This window comes from Enhydra lutris, unplaced genomic scaffold, assembly GCF_002288905.1.
Source record: "Enhydra lutris kenyoni isolate GAN:26980312 unplaced genomic scaffold, ASM228890v2 scaffoldscaffold3, whole genome shotgun sequence".
NCBI classification, from domain to species: domain Eukaryota; kingdom Metazoa; phylum Chordata; class Mammalia; order Carnivora; family Mustelidae; genus Enhydra; species Enhydra lutris.
This window is the reverse complement of record NW_019154087.1, coordinates 83,554,539-83,579,153: the sequence shown is the minus strand read 5'-3', so window position 1 is coordinate 83,579,153 and position 24,615 is coordinate 83,554,539.

The window sequence follows — 24,615 nt, the reverse complement described above, 5'->3', positions numbered from 1 at the left end:
ATACTAGATTCCTCCAGACAGGAACTGGCTATTGGCATCTCTTGTGTGGTGATTACAGAATCTCTATTAGTGCCTTGGGCTAGTAGTAATCTATTTCTAATTAATCTCAATATTAATTCTCTTCATGTATTCATTATATCACTGTCGTCCTTTTTTTTCCCAAAATGTTAATTTAGCAACTAATAAGTGGACTAAATCATCAAAACACGATATAACTGGAGAGGTAAAACATAGATGATATAGATATAGATAGATATAACTTAAACAATTTTTATTTAATATTCAACAGTAGTGTAATAATTAAATAATAATGTAGGCAATAAATGCTTTAAATTTTCTGGTGAAGTGAAATGTGGAGAGAAAGCTGATTTACCTGTAGACTGGAGCTACTCCATCTTTATCTCTGCAGACCCCTGGATGTCTGGTTTTATTTTGGCCAAGATAGTGGCAGTAGTATTTATGATGTGCTGCTTAAGACCCAAACCCTCCCCAGTGACTCTGAGGGTCAGTTTCTTCACTGTGCTTTGCAACGGGCCTAACCAGTTTGATGACCTGTCTAGACTGCTTAAGGGGCCTCTGAGAGCTTTCTGGTAGTGTTTCTACCTAAGATTCCTTGCACTGATCTCCTGGTTCAAGCAAGAGGTTCAGTCAGTCACGGTGCTCAGAGAAAGGGCCCTGGGGAGTTGGGGCTTGTGCTGTCTCTGGGGTATCCTTGATGCTAGCCTGCATTCTCTTTCTCCTGCTGTCCTGTATCCTTTACTTTTATTTTTTTAATTGATATATCATTACATATAGTGTTATGTTCGTTTCAGGTATACCACATAATGATTTAACAGTTTTATACATTATTCAGCGTTTACCATGGTAAGTTTTGTCACACCATCTGTCAGCAAACTATGTTCATTACAGTCTTAATTTACTATATTTCCTATACCGTGCTTTTTATCTCTCCGACTTATTTATTTTGCGCCTGAAAGTTTGTACCTCTTAATCCCCTTTGGATTCCTTTATCTTTAAATAAAAGGCTTGTGTGAGACACTCTATAGAGTCTGGTGGTGAGTCCTTTTCAAAATACCTGAACGGGGGAATTCTCTACTGTTCGCTGACTATCACACCATTAGTGACCCAGATGGGACATTTGAAATGAATGCCTCCTCCACTCTAATTTAGATAATAAAGGCTAAAGCATTGTTCAGGAGAAAGAAAGATGAGATACAGGGAGGTGAGGGGGATGAAAACATTGTTTCTAGGTGGTTTTTCCCTGCTCATTCTAGGCTGAGTTCACAGAATTACTCCTTTCACTGACAGGCAGAAAAGCACTTGTAGGCCCCAGGGCCAAAAGGAGGGAAGCAAAGGAGAATCAAATTGAGGGAAGTTCAGCCAAGAATTGGAGCCTTGCTGCTCCTATCTATTTTCTAGGTAAAGTGACCAAGAGCACACTGAAGCTGCTGGCACCACCATTTAGGGCCCACGACTCTCTGTAAAGGGGAGGAATGGAGTATCCGGGAGCAGTTTGGAAAGAGACTTGATTTGCTTGGAATTTAGTCAATTATAGAGTTAAGCTATCTTTTAGATCCATTTTGCAGCTCTTCTGGGAATTGCTATTGAAATAGAAATTGAGTTTGGGGAATTAGAGGTTGTATCATGTGCAGTTGTACTCAGGATCCTAACCTGGTTTGCAGCTTTCACAGATAGGTGGCTAGAAGGGCAAACTCCCACTTGGTTAAGCTTTATAATGGCAACAGTGTGTTATACAAGTCCTGAGAGGGGAATTACCCATCTCCTCTCTTGGACAGTAAATGGAATACTCCAAGGCTACTGAAATGCTGGGAATGCTAACATCTTTGGATTGGCCATATGATGATGCATAACCCAACACTATGATTTTGTGTCAGGTGATGGTTAATGCTGAGACGAAAGAGGTACAAGTCTGTGGACATCTCAGTGCCTACTACGTTGGGGGCGGGGGGCAAGATAATTTGAGGGAGATTTCCCAGATCTCTTTGCTCAGCTCTTCTGAATGGGGTTTAATAGTAGGGGAAAAGTAGAATTATTGAGAAGAAATGGGGCAAGAAGGATAAAAGGGATGAGGAAATTGGGACAATTTAATGGTTGATTAAAAATGGCATGAAAAGGGGCGCCCAGGTGGCTCAGTGGATTAAGCCTCTGCCTTCAGCCCAGGTCATGATCTCAGAGTCCTGAGATCGAGCCCCGCATCGGGCTCTCTGCTCAGCGGGGAGCCTGCTCCCCCCCCCCCCCGCCTGCCTCTCTGCCTACTTGTGATCTCTGTCTGTCAAATAAATAAATAAAAATTTACAAAAGAAAAAACCTCAGTGTCCTGAGGCTTTAAAAATGGCATGAAAAGGGAGGAGATAGCTGGAGTAGTCATTAAATGTTAATGAATCGTTATAAAAGATTATAAACACTCCAGCACCAACTCCTCAGATTGAAAAATGACTGAGACAGATTCATTCAATCTACCCTAGTTTTGGCAGATTAAAAAACTGAGTATTACACAAAAGAAGAGTCCAAAACCTCTTCAGAGCTATGCCAATGTAAAAAGTGCAAAGCAAAGAGACAATTATGATTGTGGGTGATGGGAAAGCCCAAATCTCTTAGAGTAAAACCCCACTAGGGGCCCACAGCCATTTGCATTGGTCTAGGTAAAGAGGCCTATGGGTGATGAAGAAATGTTATTGGGATTGCTAGACACTGGTACCCAGACGTGCTAATGTAGTGTTAACGGGCACTGTAATTACATTGGGGAATGTGATGATGTGTGGGTGGAAGTCTAGCAAGTGAAAGTATGGCTCAAAGTGGGGATTTATGGATACAAATTATATATGGTTACTGTCTCACTCCTACCAGAATATATCATTGCAAAGGATGTGATGTCTGAATGGGCTCTTCCCTTATCCAAATCACTGGGAAAGGGGTATTGTGCAATTCTGCTCCTCCCCTCCATTTTAAGAAGGCATGCTAAATAGGAAAATTAGAATTACCTGAGCCCACTCATGTACCTAATTTAAAACCATATGAGATACACTGGAGAGCAATTTTGGCTTTAATCACGGACCTGTGAGAAACAGTGATATTAGTGCCCCAAAATTTCTTATGTCATAGTTCAACATGGCTTATAAATAAGGTTAACTGTAAATGATAAGAGGACTGAACAAGATGGTGATTGTGGAAGTTTCTGCTACTGGCCAGTGTGCTGACTGTAGCTTCTGGCAAAAGTCTCTTACTGCCACCCTGTGGCAACAGCCAGGATTTTTGGATTGGGACTAATGGACTGGTAATGTGATTTGGAAAAGGATCCTCTAGATGAATGGAAAAATAAAGGAAACCCTGGTGGGGTGCTCTGTTATAGAAGACCTGGATTTGAAGGAGGGAACTAAAATGGGACATGCTGATACCCATCAAAACCCCCCTTCTGCTTTCTAAAATGACTTGAACCCAAAAGTGAATGCCCGTTTGCACTTGAAAGGTGGACTTTTGGGTAAGGAGATAGTGGCTGTAGACATTTGGGCAATGCAACAATAGGCAGGAAGACATGTCCAACTATCTCACAGAGAAACTTGAAAGGTGACTAAAAATTGCTCTGTTAACAGGAACATCAGAGACTAAATATAGTCATGGGCCTTGTACCAAGATCAGGGCCGACCCATAGCTGGCAGGTAATCCATGGTTCTGTGGTGGATACCAATGGGCCTTCCCGGTGATAGATACGCATTCTGGGTTTGGATTTGCATATCTGATCGCTGAGGCAAACTCCCCTAATACTACAGAGGACATTATTTCAGTTTGGGCTTCTTGCTTACATATCACCTCATTTTATTGCAGATACACTGCAACATGGACTAAAACAACATCATATGCAAGAAAGTTCACTTCTACAAAGTAGTGAGCTGACTGACCATTGGAATGAGCTATAGAAACACATGCTTACAAAAGTGAGAGTGATAGTGGACTGAAGTGATGGCCTCTCTGGTTGAATAAATGTGTGTCAAAATTTAATATGCATGAAAGTAAAGGGAATTTTCCACTGGTCAGGTTATTGAGATATCATGGAAGGTAAGGAAGAGGGGTGAGACATGGGAACCTACATAAAATTTTTCTCTACTTCTAATTTTCTGTTCTTTATCTCTACCCAATTCTTTAGTACCAGGAGTTGGATTTCATTTAAGAGTTTCAGGAAAAAGAATTGCTTAACATGCGGCCGTAACGATATCCTTGAGTGTCACAGTACAATTTCCTAAGGGGACATGGGGCTGCGTTTCTCCTCACCTTGCTAAGCTGGATCCGTTTCTGATTTTCTGCCCAGTGGATGAGACTCATAAGCTTGTGCTTATCCAGTCGTACTCTATTTGACTGAAATAGACAAAGGGCATTAACAAGACTCATTACTGCCCCCCATATGGGTTAATCCTCTACTGAACCTTATATTTGTACTCTGGGGATGGAAGAATGATTTGAATGAAAACCAATAATGAATTAAAAGAAGGAAAGGTATTTGCTGATCTAAAAGGGACTGAAAATGAATAATGGTGAAAAAGAAAGACTAGAACAAGAGAGTGATACTTTTGGGTGCCTGGGCGGCTCAGTGGGTTAAGCCTCTGCCCTCAGCTCAGGTCATGGTCTCAGGGTCCTGGGATCAAGCCCCGCATCAGGCTCTCTGCTCAGTGGGGATCCTGCTTCCTCCTCTCCCTCTGCCTGCCTCTCTGCCTACTTGTGATCTCTCTCTCTGTGTCAAATAAATAAATAAAGTCTTTAAAAAAATCAAAAGAGAATGATACTTTCTCTTAGATAGATTTATAGATGCCCCATAAGGGTGAAGATATTAGCCTATAGAAATCAACTCTTTTGTTTGAATCTAAAGGTACCAGGATGTGCTCCAGAGAATAAAAGAAGCGTTCAGTTGGGTGTCCATCTATATGATGGTGTCTTGATGACATTAACCACACCCTATAGAGGATAGCTGTTGGGAGGAAACTTGCAGGAAAAAAACAATGTCACTGTGTAATTATTAAAAGAAGTGATGATCTTTTGAGGAAGATGCCTAGGTATAATGAATATATCTCTTGAATGTTTAATTTGTCATGGTATTAGGTCCTAATGCATATAATCCATGTTTTGCGGGTTGAGGGCAATCATAAAAATAAAGAATACTTGGCAAACAGATGATAATGTCAATTTAGAGGTGACTTCGTGGACCCCGATGTCCACCAAGTGATAGCGGATTCATCTATTTCTCCTCATAGATCTAGAAGGTTTGGCTTCAAGTAGTTTGACACTCTAACGTTAGGTGCATACATGTTTCAGATTGTTGTATCTTCTTGTAGAATTGACCCTTTATCAATCATTATGTAATCTCTCTTTATCCCTGATAATCTTTCTTGTTCTGAAGTTTGCTTTGTCTGAAGTTAATATAGCCACTTCAACTTTCTTTTGATTAGAGTTAGCTGGCATATCTTTCTCTATCCCTTTACTTTCAATCTATTTGAATCCTTACATTTAAAGTAAGTTTTTTATAGACAATACAGTTGTGTAGTGTTTTAAAATCTCCTCTGACAATTTTTGTTTTTAATTGCTATATGAAAGTGGTTATTGATATTGCTATTCCTTTCTTTATGTGGAACCAAATTTCTGAGAATTCTCAGAATTCCATAACAAATTACCATGAAATGGGTGGCTTAAACAACCTGAATTTATTGTCTTTTGATCCTGGAGGCGAGAAGTTTGAAATCAAGGCGTCAGCAAAATTGGTTCCCCCCGAGGGCTGCAAGTGAGAGTCTATCCCGTGCCCTCTCCTAGCTTTTGATAGTCTCATGCATTCTTTGGCTTGTAGCTGAACTTGAAACCTGACTTTATTTGAACTTGATTATTCCTGAACTTGATTATTCCTGATTATTCCAGATTCTGTTTCAAAAATCAAGTGACATTCTCAGTTGCTAGGGTTAGGACTTGAACATATCATTGTGTGGGGGACACAATTCGATTCGTAATAGTCTGTCTCCAGGCCTCCTAAATTTGTGTCCTGCTTACATGCAAAATCTGTTCACCCTATTTCAACATCCCCAAAATCTTTTATCACTTCAATATCAACTCTAGCTCTAAAATCCCATCATCTAAATCACTTAAAGCATTATGGATAGAACTTGGGGTGTGATTCACTCTGGGGCAAAATTCCTCTTCACCTGCAAACCTGTGAAACCAGACAAGTTACCTGCTTCAAAAATACAGTGGTGGGGCAGGTTTAGGATAGACATTTCCATTCTAAGATGAAGAAACAGGAAGGAAAAAGGAAGCCATGGGTCCTAAAGAAGTAAAAAAATTAGCAGGACAAATTCTACTAAATTTAAGTCTTGAGACTAACCTTCTTTGGTTCAATGCCATTTGGGCCTACTAGGGTGGCTGCTCTGGGTGGTGGCTCATCCTTTTCTGCCTGGGAAGTAACCCCACCCTTTGGAACTCATGATGTGGCCCTTGCTTTTGGAACAAAGGAGGCTGTGGCCCAGTGTCCTGAGCCTTTGACCTCAGAGCCCTAATGTCAGTGACAGACCCATTGGCCTTTGAACTTCCTATGAGGTAATTCTTCTGTTTTTTTGAAGAGTAACACATGCTCACAGCTGAATTGCTTTATTCACCTGTTTCCCACCTGTAGAATCCTAGAAGTCTGAAAGTCTTCCTTCATTTTGTCTGGTCTCTGTCTCCTTCAGTCCAAGCTGCAGGTGTTTCTGCTGACATGATCAATCTACCTCTTTGAATTCTCGCTAGCAATTCCTTCCTTTTGCATTTTACTATAAGCAGCAAGGAGAAACCAGACCATGCCTTCAGCACAGAAACAACCTCAACTACATATCTGATTTCATCGTTTATAAATTCTACTTACTGCCCAACAGGACACAATTCAGACAAGTTCTCTCCCACTTTATAAGGATTGCCTTCCCTCCAGTTATAAATAACTTATCCCTCATTTCTATCTGAGATTTTACCAGAAGAATGTTAAACATTCAGTTTTCTACAACAGTCTCTTCTTCAAGGCAACCTTGGTTTTTCCCTCAAACTCCTCAAAATTCTTCCAGACTCTAGACATTACCAATTTCCAAAGCCACTTTCAAATTTTTAGATATTTGTCACAACAGCACCCCACTTACTGTTACTATGATCTGTATTACTGTCTTGGACAGTCATAATGAAATATTCTACACTGGCCGGATTTAACAACAGAAATCTGTCTCACAGTTTTGAGGGCTAAAAGTCCAAAATCAAAATGTTGGCAGCTTAGTTCCTTCTGAGAGCTATTCACTTTATCCTCATTTCCCCAAATCTGAATTATTTCAGTGTTACCTCTGAGTCTAAAACGTTTTCATCTAAGTTGACCAAATCAGTGATGGATGAGGCTTGGGGTATGAGTCTACACCTCTCTCCCAGCTTCTGGTAGCTTCAGGCATTTCTCATCTTGTAGATGACATTCTCTCTGTGTTTCTTTAGAGAAAGATATGTTACTTTCTCTCATCTTTAGGCATGTCTGCCTCTGTGTTCAAATCTCCTTCCCAGTTTTAATATGGATTTATAACATGATAACATCATTTTTACTTGATAGCATTCATTTTCAAATAAGGTCATTTTCTGTGGTAATGAATATTAGGAGTTCAACATATATTTTTTTTTAACCCATAAAATGATCTGTATTATTTGTCTTCTCCTTGAATAAGTTTTTTTTTTAAGATTTTATTTATTTATTTGACAGAGAGAGAGATCACAAGCAGGCAGAGAGAGAGGGAGAAGCAGGCTCCCTGCTGAGCAGAGAGCCCAATGCGGGGCTCAATCCCAGGACCCCAAGAACATGACCTGAGCCAAAGGCAGAGGCTTAACCCACTGAGTCACCCAGGTGCCGCAAGTTATTTTAATATGTCTGGAATTCTCTCAGCTTTTGTTTATCTGAAAGTCTTCGTTTCCTTCACTTTCAAAGAATAAAAATTTTAGGTAATTGCTTTTTCCTTTCAAACTTTAAATTTTTACCCCATTTTCTTCTTACTTGGATGGTTTTTGACAAGATGTATATTGTAATTCTAATCCTCCTACTCTCCAGCTGTCTTTGATTTTCTACAATTTGGATATGGTGACCAAGGTGTATTTTTATTTTTTTATTTTCTGTGTTTTTTTTTGTTTTGTTTTGTTTTTTGTTATTTACCCTGTTTGATGTTCTTTGAAGTCCCTGGATCTATATCTGTCATTCATTTTGGAAAGCTCAGGACATTATTACTTCATATATTTCTTCTTTTCTATTCTCACTTTCTTTTCCTGGTATTCTTTTTTTTTTTTTTAAGATTTATCTATTCATTTATTTGACAAAGAGAGAGAGAGATCACAAGTAGGCAGAGAGGCAGGCAGAGAGTGGGGGGAAGCAGGCTCCCACCGAGCAGAGAGCCCAACGTGGGGCTTGATCCCAGCACCCTGAGATCATGACCTGAGCTAAAGGCAGAGGCTTAACCCACTGAGCCACCCAGGCGCTCCTCTTTTCCTGGTATTCTAATTACAGTTATGTAACTTTTCCTTTTTAAGATTTTATTTATTTATTTTAGAGAGAGAGACAGAGGTGTGTGCACAAGCAGGGGAGGGACAGAGGGACAACCAGACCACCCTCTGAGTGGGGAGTCTGACTTAATCCCAGAACCCTGAGATTACAATCTGAGCCAAAGTCAGACACTTAACCCAATGGTCTACCTAGGTGCCCCACACTTATGTAACTTTTGATTAATTAAATAAATATTTACTGAATATCACTGTATGTCAAATATTATCCTAAGAACTAGAAATATACCTGTGTTCAAATAAGATTTAAAAAATATTAAATGGATTTTAAACTGTATAGAGATATGGTTGTTACATTTTCAATTAATTTCACCTTTGTTCATTCAGAAATTACATTAATGTTTAACACTTTAAGTATATCTTTTTATAGGTCTATTGAGATATAATTCATATAACTTACAGTTCACCCCTTTAAAGTATAAAATTCAATGGCTTTTGGTACATTCACAGAGTTATGCATCCATCATGGCAATCAGTTTTAGAATATTTTCATTGCCCGCAACTGAGACCCTACATGCCTTAAAGATCACTCTTCAATTCTTCTGTCATCCTTCCAGGTGTAGACCACCACTAGCCTGCTTTCTGTCTATATAGATTTGCCTATTCTTGGCATTTCCTATAAATGGAATCACAATATATAGTCCTTTGTGACTGTCTTTTCCACTTAACATTATGTTTTTAAGGTTTATCTATGTTATAGCAAGTACAGGTACTTCATTTCTTTTTTATTGCTGAATAATATTCCATTGTTTGGATATATCACATTTTGTTTATCCATTCATCAGTTGATAAACATTGAGTTATTCTTACCTTTTGACTATTATGAATAAAGCTGCTATGATCATTTGTGTACATGTTCTTATAAGGGTACATGTTTTTAATTCTATTTCACTGCATTTCATTCCATCTTTTTTGCATACATAGCTAGGAGCAGAATTTCTAGATCATATGGTAACTCTATTTTAACCTTTTCAGGAATTACTAGATAGTTTTTTAAAGCAGCTGCACAATATTACATTCACCCTAGCAATGTATGAGTGTTCCAACTTCTCTACACCTTTGCCAACACATTCTTATCCATCTTGTTTATTGCAGCCATCTTAGTGGATACAAGTGTTATCTCATTTCTTGTGCATTTCCCTGATATGTAGTGATGCTGAGTTTTTACATGTTTTTTTTTTTGTCCATTTGCGTATATCTTTAGAGAAATATTTGTCCAGATCTTTTGCCCATCTTTAAATTGGATTATCTTTTATTATTGAGTTATAAAATATTTTTTTAAAGATTTTGTTTACTTGTTTTTTAAAAAGATTTTTTTTTTAAGTTTATTTGACAGAGAGATAGAGAGCACAAGTAGGCAGAGCAGCAGGCAGAGGGAGAGGGAGAAGCAGACTCTCTGCTGATCAGGGAGCCCAATGTGGGGCTTGACCCCTGAACTCTGGGATCACAACCTGAGCCAAAGGAAGCTGTGTCACTCACTGAGCCATGCAGGCAACTAATATTTTATTTATTTATTTGAGAGAGAGAGGAAAAAAAAAAAGCTGGGGGAGGGGCAGAGGGAAAGGAACAAAGACTCCTTGCTGAGCAGGAGCCCAGGATCATGACCTGAGCTTAAGGCAGACGCTGAACTGACTGAGCCACCCAGGCACTCGAGTTGCAAAATTTTTTAAATGTATTTTAGCTGTCAGGAGTGCAGCTGAACCGGAAGAAAGAGCAAGCTGCCGAGTGTCAGAGTAGCTATTTAAAGCAACAAGCCACAAATGAAAGAGTTAAGCCCTTACTTACTTACTGAGAAGGTATAAGCAAGAGGCTAAAATCAGAGAAAGCACTCTCCATTTCCATTTTTCTCCACGGTATGATGTGCCAGTTGAGGGTCAGGCGGTTCAGCATGGATAGAGTGGCCTCAAGGTTGAGGAGGCCCAAACAAAACTCTCTGGCAGTGTTGTGGATGGTGGGAGTGGGGTAAGGGAGAGAGGGAAAGACTAGGAGTGTGAAAATACTGGGTAATGAGTTGGAGTAAGTAGAATTTTGTGAAAGCTGCCCTCTCCCCAGTAGAAGGACTTCTCAGCAGAGGTGTTTTGAAAGATCTGTCCAAGGTCTCAGATTAAATGAGGTAAGAATGAAAGCACTGGGGCTAGGAACATAAATAAGCAAAGCATGATCTTGACCAGCCATAGAGTTGAGTCCTTAAGAACAATTCCCTTCAGAAACTGCAATGTACCAGCCATGCAGCCAGTCTGGTGTGCAGAGTACAGCTTTCCACCATGAGGTCTGCCTGACAAATCATTTGTAACTGCCCATGCTCAGACCTGAAAAACCACACATAGGTTTTTAACCATGAGTCAAGACTCCTTGCTAGATACAAGTGTCTTACCAGATACATGATTTGGAAAACTTTTCTTTCATTTTCTACCTTGTCTTTTCACCTTCTTGATGGATTGTGAAGTTTTTCTTGATCTATCTTTAAGCTCACTGATTCTTTTCTCAGCCATGTCCAGTCCACTGATGAGCCTATGAAAGGCATTCTGGTTTTGATTTCTTGCATTTCCTCTTGATTCTTAGAGTTTCCACCTCTCTGCTTACATTACTCATTTGTTCTTACAACTTGTCCACTTTTTCCATTAGAGTCTTTAGCATGTTAATCATATTTGTTTTAAATTCCCAGTATGATAATTCCAACAGCTCTGCCATATCTGAGTCTAATTCTGACTCTTTCTTTGTCCCTTCTGACTATTTTTTCTTGTCTTGTAGCATGCCTGGTCAGTTTTGTTGAAAGCCTGTCATTATGTATTGGAGAACAGGAAGTAAACGAAATAATCCTTTAGTGTGAAGTTTGTGTTAATCTAGGTAGGACTGGATTGTGTCTAACGTTTATTGTAGCTGTAGGTGCCAGAGGCTTCAAATGCATCTAATGTTCTTGGTTTTTTTCCCTTGTTGACCTTGGACTTTCCTAAGCACTACTCCTTAGAGAGAGTCTGTGTCTTGCAAAACTAACAATCAAAATCCACTGATATTTCACTGCAGCTGTTAGTGTAGTACTAATCTAAGGTTGGGGCAAAAAACCATTCTGTAGTCTTATGACTGAACCTTTCTTTTAGTAATCCTGTGTCCTTGAGCTGTGAACTTTAAGGGTATGGGAGTGTGTGACATTTTTAACTTTCATTCATGGAATTATTAATCAAAATTGCATAAGTAGATTTATAGGGCTACAGATCAGTAGCCAAACAGGAGGGAAACGAAATGTTCCAGAGACATTTTGCAATGTTCCAAAGGAACCTATACTAGCTAAAAAGTTACATTAAACTGTGGTTACACAACAGATTATATTCAATCCTGCATTTGCTCAGTAAGTTCTTTATATTTGCCTTTCCCTTTTCCAATTTGTCAAGATTTGGCTCTGCACTCAAGAATTTTTTTTCTCTTTGTTCAGTTTTGGCCTGATGATAACCGCCCTCAGGTTAATGCCCACGAGAATAGTTATGCTGTTGGCCTTCTTAGGCTTCATCCATTTGATGTAGATGATATATCCTTTCTCTATGCCTGGACTACCATGCCACCTTGAGGATCGTTGCAGTGTCCCTGAACCACCTGGACCTCATCATCTTTGTGAACAGGCATAGAGCAGACTTTGTCCTTTGTCCTTCTGCCACAACTGCTTGGAGAGCTGACAGACATGATCTTCTTGAGCATATGCAAGAGGGAGCTAAAGCAGTGTTTGTGGGTTTCGCTGCAGCCCTAGGTCACAAAGGAATTAAATTTCATGATGACCTGGTACCAAATAGGCTCAAAAGTGCATGCCTTCTCACGTGTTTCTGAGATCCCTTCACCCACTTAGGTGAATCATGAAAGCTGCAGAGTGATGAAGTAATAGAAATGCCCTTATGGCAGGTGGGATTAGGCCCTGGTAACATTTTATTTTTTCCTAGAGAGTAGACCTTTGCTATGAAGAATGTTTTAGGCACATTTCACCATTGTTACTCTTCCCCTTTTCCTGCCAGAGGCTGGAGGGGATCTTTCTCAAAATTTCACCATGAGAACCTGGCAGGTTTCCTAGAAGTAAAGCCCAGAAAATTGAGGGGTCCTATAAGACTGTGGCTACCAAGAATTTCTTTCCTATAGGCTAATCCGACTCAGTTTCCAGAAATTTATCAAAATTACCACTTAGCCATTCCTACAGGTTTAGAGTTCCTGTGGTTTCTGCTCTTCAGGTAAGCAGATCTCAGCTGTGAGTCTTTGGAGTCCCCTTTGTGTCCATATGTGAGTGGTAGTTTTCCCTACAACTTCAGTTCTCTGATAGGTCCCAGAAGAGTTGATTTGTAGTACATTCAGTTTTTTCTTGTTATAAGGATGAAAGTGTTGACTTCCAAGCTCTTTACATGTCAGGGATACTGGAAGACATATCTTAGAGCATGGATTCCTAGAATATATCCTTTACCCTCAGTTTCCAATGTGGATGCATCATCCTATTAAAAAAAAAATTTCCTCTCAGGACAGACTTCTTTTTTTTTCTTTTTTTTTGGTTGAAGGTGACTGATTGTGGTATTTTATGTCACCACAGGCAATATGTCACACAGTTAAGAACTTGATTCTGAAACCAAAATATGAGAGCTTGAATTCTGACTCTACTTCTTTTCCAAGTGTGCTACTTTGAGAAAGATACTTCACCTTGTTCTTTATTTCTTCATCTAAAGAAATGAGGCCTGAAATAGTAATTTTCTCTCAAAGAAAGGAATAATTGTGCTAATACACACAAACATCTTAGAGCAGTGCCTGGCACAAAATAAGTACTTAATAAATATTGGCTATTATTAAATTTCCCCAAAGTTCATCTGTTTTTCTATTGGTGTCAGAGAGTGGGAATGTTTTTAAGACATTGTAGCCACTGTCCCTTTAGAATTTAAAGACCAGCTCAGATTGGCATCAGAACTGATAGAAATCAGCAGGCAGCTTCAAATAAAGAAGCTAGGCTATAGCAAAGAGTTTTCTAATTGAGAGACACGCCTTTGTCCCTGACGACGTAGGGCAGAAGTCCAACAGCTTTGTTTTATTTTGTTGAAATCATCGTGTGTTTGAAGAATTGTCCTCATGGATAGTTTATGGATTCTGGAAAACTTCCTACAAAAGCAAGACTCTTTGATCTATAAGTGTTTGCTTTTCATTTAAAAAAAAAAAAAGAAAAAGAAAACACAAAACAAAACAACAAAACAAAAAACAAACCCAACAATAACAGAAAACTACCACTAACAACAAATAAACCCAATATAAAAATCTAAAATAAAAGTTTTATAGAAGCTTTAAAGGCCTGTTCTTCTCCCTAGAAAGAACCCCATTGTTATGATATATGTGATTGTATTGCCATAACTGGGGATGTGACCCAAATCCCTCAACAGGAATGGAGATGTTCATGTAAAGGAGGATAGGCGGGGTTGTCTTTGGAGCTGATTGTTTAATTCCATAAGGCCTTTTTCCTCCATGACAAGACTGGCTAATGCTCACATATTGAGGTTAAAAAAAAAAGTTTGTCTTCAAGAGTACCCAGTTCTTATTTTGCTCTTTTCACCAGTTTCATCCCACCTTCAAGCATCCCAGCTTTAAGCATCTTCAATGATATACATTAATAAATGCCCATAAGTCACATTCAAATATGTGGGAAATTATGAGAACATCACACCTGGTTCTGGCCCCCTAAAAATTCGCAGTCCGGTGTTGTATGCTGCTCTTTGCAACTTTGATGAGTTCTGCCTTCCTTGAATCTTACCCTGTATTTTCTCTTTATTCACTAAACTATAGACTTTTGGAGGAGGATGTAGAGCTCATTTAACCTCATTCATTTTACTTTTTGTGGCAAAGGTAATGCTACAGGCTCATCATTTCCACTTATTTTACATCTAGGGAATTCATTTGATATGAAAATTTATTTGATAATATTCAAAATTGATACAGGTTATCCACTTTCTGGATGTGATGGAGTTCTTATCTGTAGAATTATATAAGCCATGATATCATATAAGCCATTTCTAAGTCTGGCTACTGAATCATCCTACAGGGTCTTCCTTGTTCTCTCTCTCTCTCCCTGTCTTTGGAACCAAAAATGGAAAACTCTAAAAAACAGAGCCACAGTATGAAATATGCCCGGTCTTTAAACTACTACTTGAAAGGGTGCTATCCCAAGAATCATCTGATAAGAAAATTCTCTGGGATTTTGTGATCAGAAAATATATTTTATTATGTGTTAATAATGAATAAAGATGTTTTGCAGTTTTTACAGCAGTTGTCATTAAATGATACACAGAGAATTGAATTTCAGATAATTGAAATAAGTTGTTCTAGATGACATATCATTTTGTGTCAGGGCTGGAATTAAAAGTCCACCTTGAATTTGATACCATTTTCTTTTTACTTCTTTCACTGTTCAATCTCAGCAGTTATTAAAAAAAAGAAAAAAATATCAAAACATAGGAAATCAACATTGAAGTACTGCCTCTGCCTCTCTGCATTAAAAAAAATACTGAATTTCAAGACATTCAATGCCTTGGGTACTTGCCATTGCTTCTCCCAACAGAATTTCTAAAATTGAATTTCAAGAGGTCTGGCTAAAAGTTGGGGGAGATAGACATGGTCATTATACAATTAGTCGAAATTAAATCACAAGAATCACCACAAATTGTATGAAATAAGTCCATTTTTGTTCCCAGAGGTCAAATTTTCCTTTGAATTGAAATGATGATTACATGAGCTTGTGAATCCTTAATTCCATTTTTTTTTTAAAGATTTTATTTATTTGACAGAGAGGTAGAGAGAGAGAGCACAAGTAGGCAGAGCGGCAGACAGAAGGAGGGGAGAAGCAGGTTCTCTGATGAGCAGGGAACCCGACACGGGACTCCATCCCAGGACCCTAGGATCATGACCTGAGCCAAAAGCATCCACTTAACTGACTGAGCCACCCAGGCGCCCTCTTTAATTCCATTTAACACTCCATCCATGCCAGTGGATGAGCTAGACTATTGAAGGTATCTGACTAAAGGAAATACTTTGGGGCCAAAGTAAACTGTCAAAATGAGGCTAAGTTTAGCTTTGTAAGAGAGCAGATTTAAATGTCAGTGGGTTTCTTACCATGAGCTAAGGAAGTAATAAAACATTTGTTCCCCACAGAAGCATTTTAAATGTTGAAGACAGGACAAGGTTTATAACCTATTTTTTTTCTAAGCAGCGAGACTAAGATCAGACCCCATACAAGCTGAGGGTTCCTTGAAATCTGAGCTGTTTCACACTGGGTATATACAGTGTTTCCAATATACAAAACTCTTTAATTCAATGGCTCTGACAGTAAATGGTTACAACCGAATCACAGAGGGTGATTGCCTCTATGACCACGCTGTCACCTCAGATGCTCCAGTGAGTGTTTAAAGAATGTCAGTGATAGGAAAAACATTTTCTTTCTCAATTCTCTTTTCAACATGGTTAAATTATCTGCATAAAGTGACTCAATCAAAAGGAAGCGGAATGTCTGCTGTTATGAAATCTTACATTCTTTCACGGTTAAGAGAAAGAAAGAAAATACAGCATGGGAGGAGGGTATTTTAACTTTGCAAACAAAAAAAAAGTTACTTTTTTTCTCGGAGCTTTTCCTTAGGAAGTTGTTGAGAATCTGGTAGCTGTTATGAACTGTATTTCAGTTGTGATTTTTGGATTTTACATTTTGCATTTTGGGAAACTTTCCATGTTCTTGTTCTTTTTTTTTTTTTTTTTTTTTTTTAAACATTTGTAAAACAATTGCATGAAATGACTTTTAAAAAAATCTTTCCAGAGTTATCTGCCAAAAATGTGAGTAACTTTCCTACATTGTATTCCTATAGGTCTTTCTTCAGAACAGATGAGTTACTCATGTGCCCTAGGACAGGGCTATATATTAAAAAAAACAGTGTGGCTTTTGGAGTGTATTCATTTATGTTTTTTGGCATTTCTATAAAAAACAAATACACTACACACCATATTGTTTCCATGCAGTAATTATCTAACAAAAATATGGCTATATAGTATAAGGATAATTACTACAAAACTTTCATCATGGAGAACACTCTAACGTGAACCTTAAGGCACTTATTTTAGAATGAACTTATTTTAGAATATATATATATATGTATATATATATATATAGTATATAGAGACTATATACTATTAATATATTAATTTATACTTTGATATCATATGTAGTAAATATTGACAAGATAATCTATATGTTTGACACTCTAAAGAATTTCCTGATTCACTCATCAGAGGATAGGATAGATTTTACTGCTGACAATCAGACTGACTTTGGGCTTTGACCCAAATGGCAATGGCTTTTGCCTATCAACTAAGGAAGCAACCTCATTGGAACGACCAGAAACCCAAAGGAAAGCCACGCCTGTTCTTCAAGGGGAAAACAGATGATAAATGACATGATGCACTTTCTCCCACAACCATTGTCCTTTTTTCCCTTGAGTAATTTTTCAGATATAGGCGGTCCCCAATTTGTAAGTTCACAAAGTTCACTTGTCAGGAGCACTGTTGAAACAGAACATAATGTCCCATAAAATCAATGTTATTCTGGTTGTTGCTGAGGTTGATGTCTTTTTCTTTTTTCTGCCCCAATTCCTCTCTTTTTCTGCTGTTGATAATCCCCTCTTTGCTACCTCCCACCCTGTGGTTTTCATAGAGCACCTCCACACCCCTTGACACCGGCCCTAGTCAAATGCAATAATTAGGCAAAGGAGTAGACACAATCCAAGTTGGACCCATCATACTACCCTAAGCCCCAGCCGCCACAAGTCATAGTGACTTAGCGAAGTGGTGATTGCGTGGTTCAAGCTGAGCCTGGCTTTTTGCATTCTGTTCCAGGAATATTCCATTCCAGGAACTGTGGAGTAAGATCTCTATATTCTCTACTCTGAAACTGAGGTTCTGAACTCATTGCTGTTAGAATCAGTATTTCCCACCATGTAAAGTCACTGGCTTATAAGAAGGAGTGAAACCAACTGGCCAAGAGAAGCCGAAATGAGAAAGAAAGAGAGAGAGGGAGAGAGAGACAGCTGACAATGTATCCCTGGTTTTCATTGCCTGAAGGCCGGAATTGCCTTAGTTCTTAGTTTCTGAGGCTGGTTGTTTAACTCTCTGAGTATGGAATCCCCTAGTAATCTATAACAAAACAAATATAACAAAACAGCTCTTTCTCTTCCCCATTATTCTTTCTTCCCCTTAAGTCTATTTTAATCTGTCTCTTATAATTTGGTGCCCTATGTAAAATGATTGATGGATTTAGAAATGTATTTTGTCCACAATGCAGGAAACTGGCCATTAGTATGAGCCTGGGGAACCTCTCCTTTCTTTTTTCTCTAATCTACTTTCAGCAGGAGTTCAGTGATATCAGATAACCTAAACAAAAGATCCAGGCCCAGTATTTTGAATTAAATATCTCCTTCTCTTGTAACCATGACAATAACAGTATGATGAAAAAAGAACATGCTCATTCTCAGAATTCTTCCAATTTTCTGAGACCTTCAGCCCAAATAAAGAGCCCAGGCAGACCTCCAATGTTGTGCTAGTTAACTGCTTAGAGTAGCACTTATGAACGGGACGTGTGTAATACTGGCAGTAACTGAAATAGAGCTTTGATCATCTAGAACGGCCTTCAGAGCATACTCATCCACTCATTTGCATTTTTTTTAAATTATGTTATTTAATTTTAATTTAATTTTTTTAGTGTTTCAGAATTCATTGTTTATGCACCACACCCAGTGCTCCATGCAATACATGCCCTCCATAATATCTACCACCAGGCTCACCCATCCCCCCACCCTGCCTCCCCTCAAAAGCCTCAGTTTGCTTCTCAGAATCCACAGTCTCTCATGGTTCGTCCCCTCGACCCCAACTTCCCCCAACTCACTTCTCCTCTCCATCTCCCAATATCGTCCAAGCAGAGAGAGTCAATTAACATGTGGTTTCACTTACTTATGGAGCGTAAGGAATAACACGGAAGTCATTTGCCCTTTTTATTTGGTTTTGTTTTCTGAAACACCTGAGTCATCTCAATAGTAGGAATAAACTTAAAAAAAATACTCCTCAAAATATCAATTATGTTACCATGATGATGCTGATTGTTAACCTATACTAATTATACTAGTTCATCTCAGATGAAAATATTCTTTATTTCTTGAGAGGCATGAACCCTCCCAGGCTCTGATAATACTTTTTCACATTCTGAAACAATTCATTTGTATGCACTTTAAAATTACAGGTATTTAATTTATGTGCATGCTCTACTATCTCAAGACCTTCTGAAAACACACACACATACATACACGTGTATGCATTTTCCTTTTTAGCCATAGTATCTCTACTGCTTCTTGGTATAATCACACTCAAAACTAATACATCTGCCTGAAGTGTGTTTGGTGAAAGGCAGGGAGTGGTCAGGAAGAAGAGTATACTGTTGCATCCATTTTGTCCTCCCACACTTTTTCTAATTCTCTATCCCTGGGGAGGGTTAGGCTAGTTTATTTGGTGGGTACATTCATTTATTTAATAAGTACTATTGATGCATACATGCTACATTCTAGGAATTCAAAGATTAATAGAATAGGCTCCTTGACAATAAGTTCTCAGCCCAGTGAAAAGATGGTAAGATAATCAGATAAATTTTTTTAAGAGAGAGAGGGGGAGTAGGGTCAAGGAAGAGGGAGAGAGAGAAACCCCAGCAGGCTCCATGCCCTGTGCAGAGCCAGACATGGGACTCAATCTCACAACCCTGAGATCATGACCTGAGCTGAAATCAAGAGCTACCCAGGTGCCCCAATCAGATAATTTTAGTAGTTACAATAGGCAATTTGAGTGTGCAGAGGATTGGTACCAGACTCTGCCTTAAAATATTAAAAGAAGTTATGGTTTAAATACATCATAGAGGATGAGTAAAAATGAACTCAGAAAAGCCTGTGATTATAGGATAAATGATAAGAGGTTGGTGACTGAAATGAGGACCAGGAAGAATGTATTTCAGGAATAGAACACATCATTGGGAAAGCAACATAGTATTTGAAGCAGTTCAGTGTTGCAAGAGTACTAAGTGTGACATAGTTGATGATTAAAGCTGAGAGTTAAGAGATAGGGGTTTGAGGTTTTTTTGTTAATAAGGAGCCACCCAAGCAATTTTAATATGTCAGTAGCATAAATAGATTTACTTTTTAAAAATTAACATATAATGTATTATTTGCTTCAGGGGTACAGGTCTGTGAATCATCAGTCATATATAGTTCACATCACTCAACATAGCATATACCCTCCTCAATGTCTATAACCCAGCCACCCTATCCCTCCCCCAACCCAGCAACCCTCAGTTTGTTTCCTGAGATTAAGAGTCTCCTATGGGTTTGTCTCCCTCCCCAGTCCCATCTGGTTTCATATTTTCCCCTCCCTGCTCCCCATGGCCCACGACCCTGCCTCTCAAATTCCTCATATCAGAGAGATCATATGATAATTGTCTTTCTCTGATTGACTTATTTCACTTAGCCTAATACCCTCTGGTTCTATCCATGTCATTGCAAATAGCAAGATTTCAATTTTTGATGGCTGCATAATATTCTATTGTATATATATATACCACATATTATTTATCCATTCAATATCGATTAATTATTTAAATCAATTGCTATAGCATCAGGCTTAAGAATATGTCTGAGTAGGATAATCTCATACTGCACTTGCAAACATGATGGAGGCTTAGCTGTTCCAAGTCAACAAAAGTCCTACAACCATTAGAAAATGGCCAAACTATATAAATACAAAATTTACAGAAAAAAATTGAAATGACTTTATTTTTTTTATTTATTTATTTATTTTTAAATATTTTATTTATTTATTTGAGAGAGAAAGATGGAGCAGAAGCAGGGGAAGCATCAGGCAGAGGGAGAAGCAGTCTTCCTGTCGAGCAAACAGCCCGATGTGGGACTCAATCCCAGGACCTGGGATCATGACCAGAGCCAAAGGCAGACACTTAACCAATTGAGCCACCCAGGCATCCTGGCAAGGAGACAATTTTGAAAGCAGCAAGACAAAAACCAAAAACCAACTCATCATGTACCAGTGAGCCCCCATGACTATCAGCAGACTGCTCAATAGAAACCTTGCACAGCAGAATAGAGTAAGATGACATATTCAAAGGGCTGAAAGCAAAACTTCCAGCCAAGAATACTGTATCTAGCACCTTTCAATCCAAAATTGGAGAATATATCATTTCTAAGGCAAACAAAAAATGAGGGAGTTAATCATCACTAGACTTGACTTTCAAGAAGAGCTAAAGAGAGTTTTTCAAGTTAAAATAAAAGGACATTAAATAGAAACACAGAAGTATATGGAAGTATAAACTCATAGCTAAGAGAAAATATACAAGTACAGAATATTGTGGTACTGTAATGATGGCACATAAATCACTTCTAATTTTAGTGAAAATATTAAAAAAGAAAAGTATTAAAAATAACTAGTTTAACAAAAATTTGTTAATGAATATACAATATAAAAACATGTAAATTGTGACATCTCTAACATAAGGGTATGTGTGAAAAGTAAAATTGTAGAATTTTTATATACGAATAAAATTAAATAGTGATCAGCTTTAAAAACACTATTGTAACTAGAAGTGTTTTATGTTAGCTTTGTGGTAACTATGAAGAAAATACCCATAGAAGATACACAAAATAAAAAGAAAAAAAGATTCAGAAGAAGGTGGGATAGAGAGGTGAAGGGTAGTAATGAGGGCACTTTTTGTGATGAGCCCTGGGTGTTGTGTATAAGTGATGAATCACTGAATTCTTCTCCAGAAACCAATATGGTTCTGTATGTTAACTAAGTAAAACTTAAATTAAAAATAAAAGAGTTAAAAAAAGAAAAAAGAGTCATAGAATATCACTATAAAAATTAAGAAAACATAAAGACAGCAAAAAAAAAAAAAAAATAGAAAAAGAAAGAAAGAAACCAGAAACAAAAGAACTACAAGAGAGACAGAAAAAATGAACAAAATGGCAACTGTTAGCCTTGTCTTATCAATAATTAGCTTAAATGCAAATGGATTAAACTTCCTAATCAACAGGCATAGAGTGGCCAAATGGACTCAAAATCAAGATTCAACTTTATGCTATCTACCAAACACTCTCTTTAAATTTAAAAACACAGTTAGGCTGAAAGTGAAAGGATAGAAAATGATATTTCATGTAAATGGTAACCCAAAGAGAGCAAGTGTAGCTAAATTAATATCAGACAGAGTTGGCTTTTAATCTAAAACTATCACAAGAAAAACATAGACATTATATAATAATAGAAGAATTAATTGATCAAGAAGATATAGCAATTATAGAGAGATATGCACGACCATCAGGGCACCTAACTACATAAAACAAACATTAATAGAACTGAAGGGAGAAATAGAAATAAAATAATAGTAGGGATCTTCAGTATCTCACTTTCAATAATGGATAGAACGCCCAGGCAAAAAGTCAATAAGATATTTGAGCAATACTATCGACCAAATGGACTAAACAGACATATACAGAACATTCCATCCAACAGCAACAGAGTACACATTCTTTCCAAGTGCACATGAAACATTCTCCAGAATACATTATATGTATTCTTAACAAGTTAAAGACATTAAAATGATAACAACTAACTTTTCCAACAAGTTTTGGTGAATATGTGAAGAAATGGGAACCTTGGTACTCTGTTGGTGAGAGTGTAAATTTGTGCAGCTGGTTGTGAAAACAGTGTTGAGTTTCCTCAAAAAACTAAAAGTAGATCTACAATTGTTAGATCATCTTGGTGGATAGTCCCTTATGAATTATGTAGTGTCCTTCTGTATCTCTGACTACAGTCTTTAGTTTAAAATCTAATTTATCTGATATGAGAATTGCTACCCCGGCCTTCTTTTGAGGTCCATTGACATGAAAGATGCTTCTCCATCCCTTCACTTTCAGTCTGGGTGTATCCTTAGGTTCAAAATGGGTCTCTTGTAGACAACATATGGATGGGTCCTGTCTTTTATCCAATCTGCACCCCTGTGTAATTTTATGGGCGCATTTAGGCCATTCACATTGAAAGTGATTATTGATAGATATGTTTTTATTGACATCATGTTACCTTTGAAGTCTTTCTTTCTGTAGATTGTCTCCATATTTCTGTTCAATGATATTCTTAGGATTTTTCCTCTTTTATAGAACCCCCCTTAATATTTCCTGCAGTATCGGTTTTGTGGTCACATAGTCTTTTAAGCCTTGCCGGTCTTGGAAACTCTTTATCTCTCCATCCATTTTGAATGTCAGTCTTTCTGGATAAAGTATTCTTGGCTGCATGTTCTTCTCAATAAGTGCCCTGAATATATCTTGCCAGCCCTTCCTGGCTTGCCAGGTTTCTGTGGACAGGTCTGACATTATTCTGATGGGCTTTCCTTTATATGTAAGGAGCTTCTTTGTCCTAGCTGCCTTCAAGAGAGCCTGTCTACAATTATGATTCCTCATTTTTACTATCAGGTGTCTCGAGGACTTGCGAGATTCTATAATCTTGGGGGGAAACCATTCTGCCTCTAGTACATGAACGCTGGTTCCATTCGCAAGATTGGGAACATTTTCATGGAAAATTTGTTCCACTATATCTTCTAGACTTCTTTCTTTCTCTTCCCCCTCAGGGATTCCAATAATTCTGATGTTGGAATGTTTCATGGTGTCATCTATTTCCCTAATTCTGTTTTTGTGGCTTCTAAGCTGTTTGTTCCAGGCTTCCTCCTGATCCTTTCTCTCTATCTGTTTGTCCTCCAGATCACTAATTCTGTCTTCTGTCTCAGTTACCCTAGCTTTTAGAGAATTTAGATTAGAGTGGAACTCATTGAGAACATTGTAAACATCATCCCTGATGGCTTTCAGGTCTGCCCTAACATTGTGAACATCATCCCTGGTGGCTTTCAGTTCTGCCCTAATCAATTCCATTTTGTCATCCATGGCTTTCTCCAACCTAGCTATTGCCTGGATAATTGTTAGCCTGAATTCCCTTTCCGACATATTGTCTATGTCAATAGCCATTAGCTCTGTTGCAGAAGACCCAGCCTCTGAATTTTTCTTCCGTTGGGCATTCCTCCTCCTAGTCATTTTGGTGAGAGATGGCTGAATGGATTTAGCTGGATGTATCGACTGTGGTGCAGTCAAGGTGCACCCTGGAATGCTTCTGAGCAATCAAGAGTCCCCACCCAAATGAAAGAAAAAAGAAAGAGAGAAAAAAGAAAAAAAAAAAAAGAGAGAGAGAGAGAGAGACAGGAAAAAAAAAAAAGATAAAATAAAAGAGAAGGCCCAGCCCAAATGGGCCCCAAGGTAAGATTTATGAAGTATACAAACAAAAACAGACAAACAAAAAGACTGATAAAAGTAGATGACAAGAAAAAAAAATATATATATATATATAAAAGCAAAGCAAAACAAAACAAAAACCTCGTCAAAAAGAACCTCAAGTATAAGATTTATATACTACCAGGACAAACACACACTCTTCGGTATCAGCCACAGCAACTTCTTTCAAGATATGTCTCCAAAGGCAAAGGAAACAAAAACAAAAATGAACTTTTGGGACTTCATCAAGATCAAAAGCTTCTGCACAGCAAAGGAAACAGTCAACAAAACAAAGAGGCAACCCATGGAATGGGAGAAGATATTTGCAAATGACAGTACAGACAAAAGGTTGATATTCAGGACCTATAAAGAACTTCTCAAACTCAACACACACAAAACAGATAATCATGTCAAAAAATGGGCAGAAGACATGAACAGACACTTCTCCAATGAAGACATACAAATGGCTATCAGACACATGAAAAAATGTTCATCATCACTAGCCATCAGGGAGATTCAAATTAAAACCACATTGAGATATCACCTTACACCAGTTAGAATGGCCAAAATTAGCAAGACAGGAAACAACGTGTGTTGGAGAGGATGTGGAGAAAGGGGA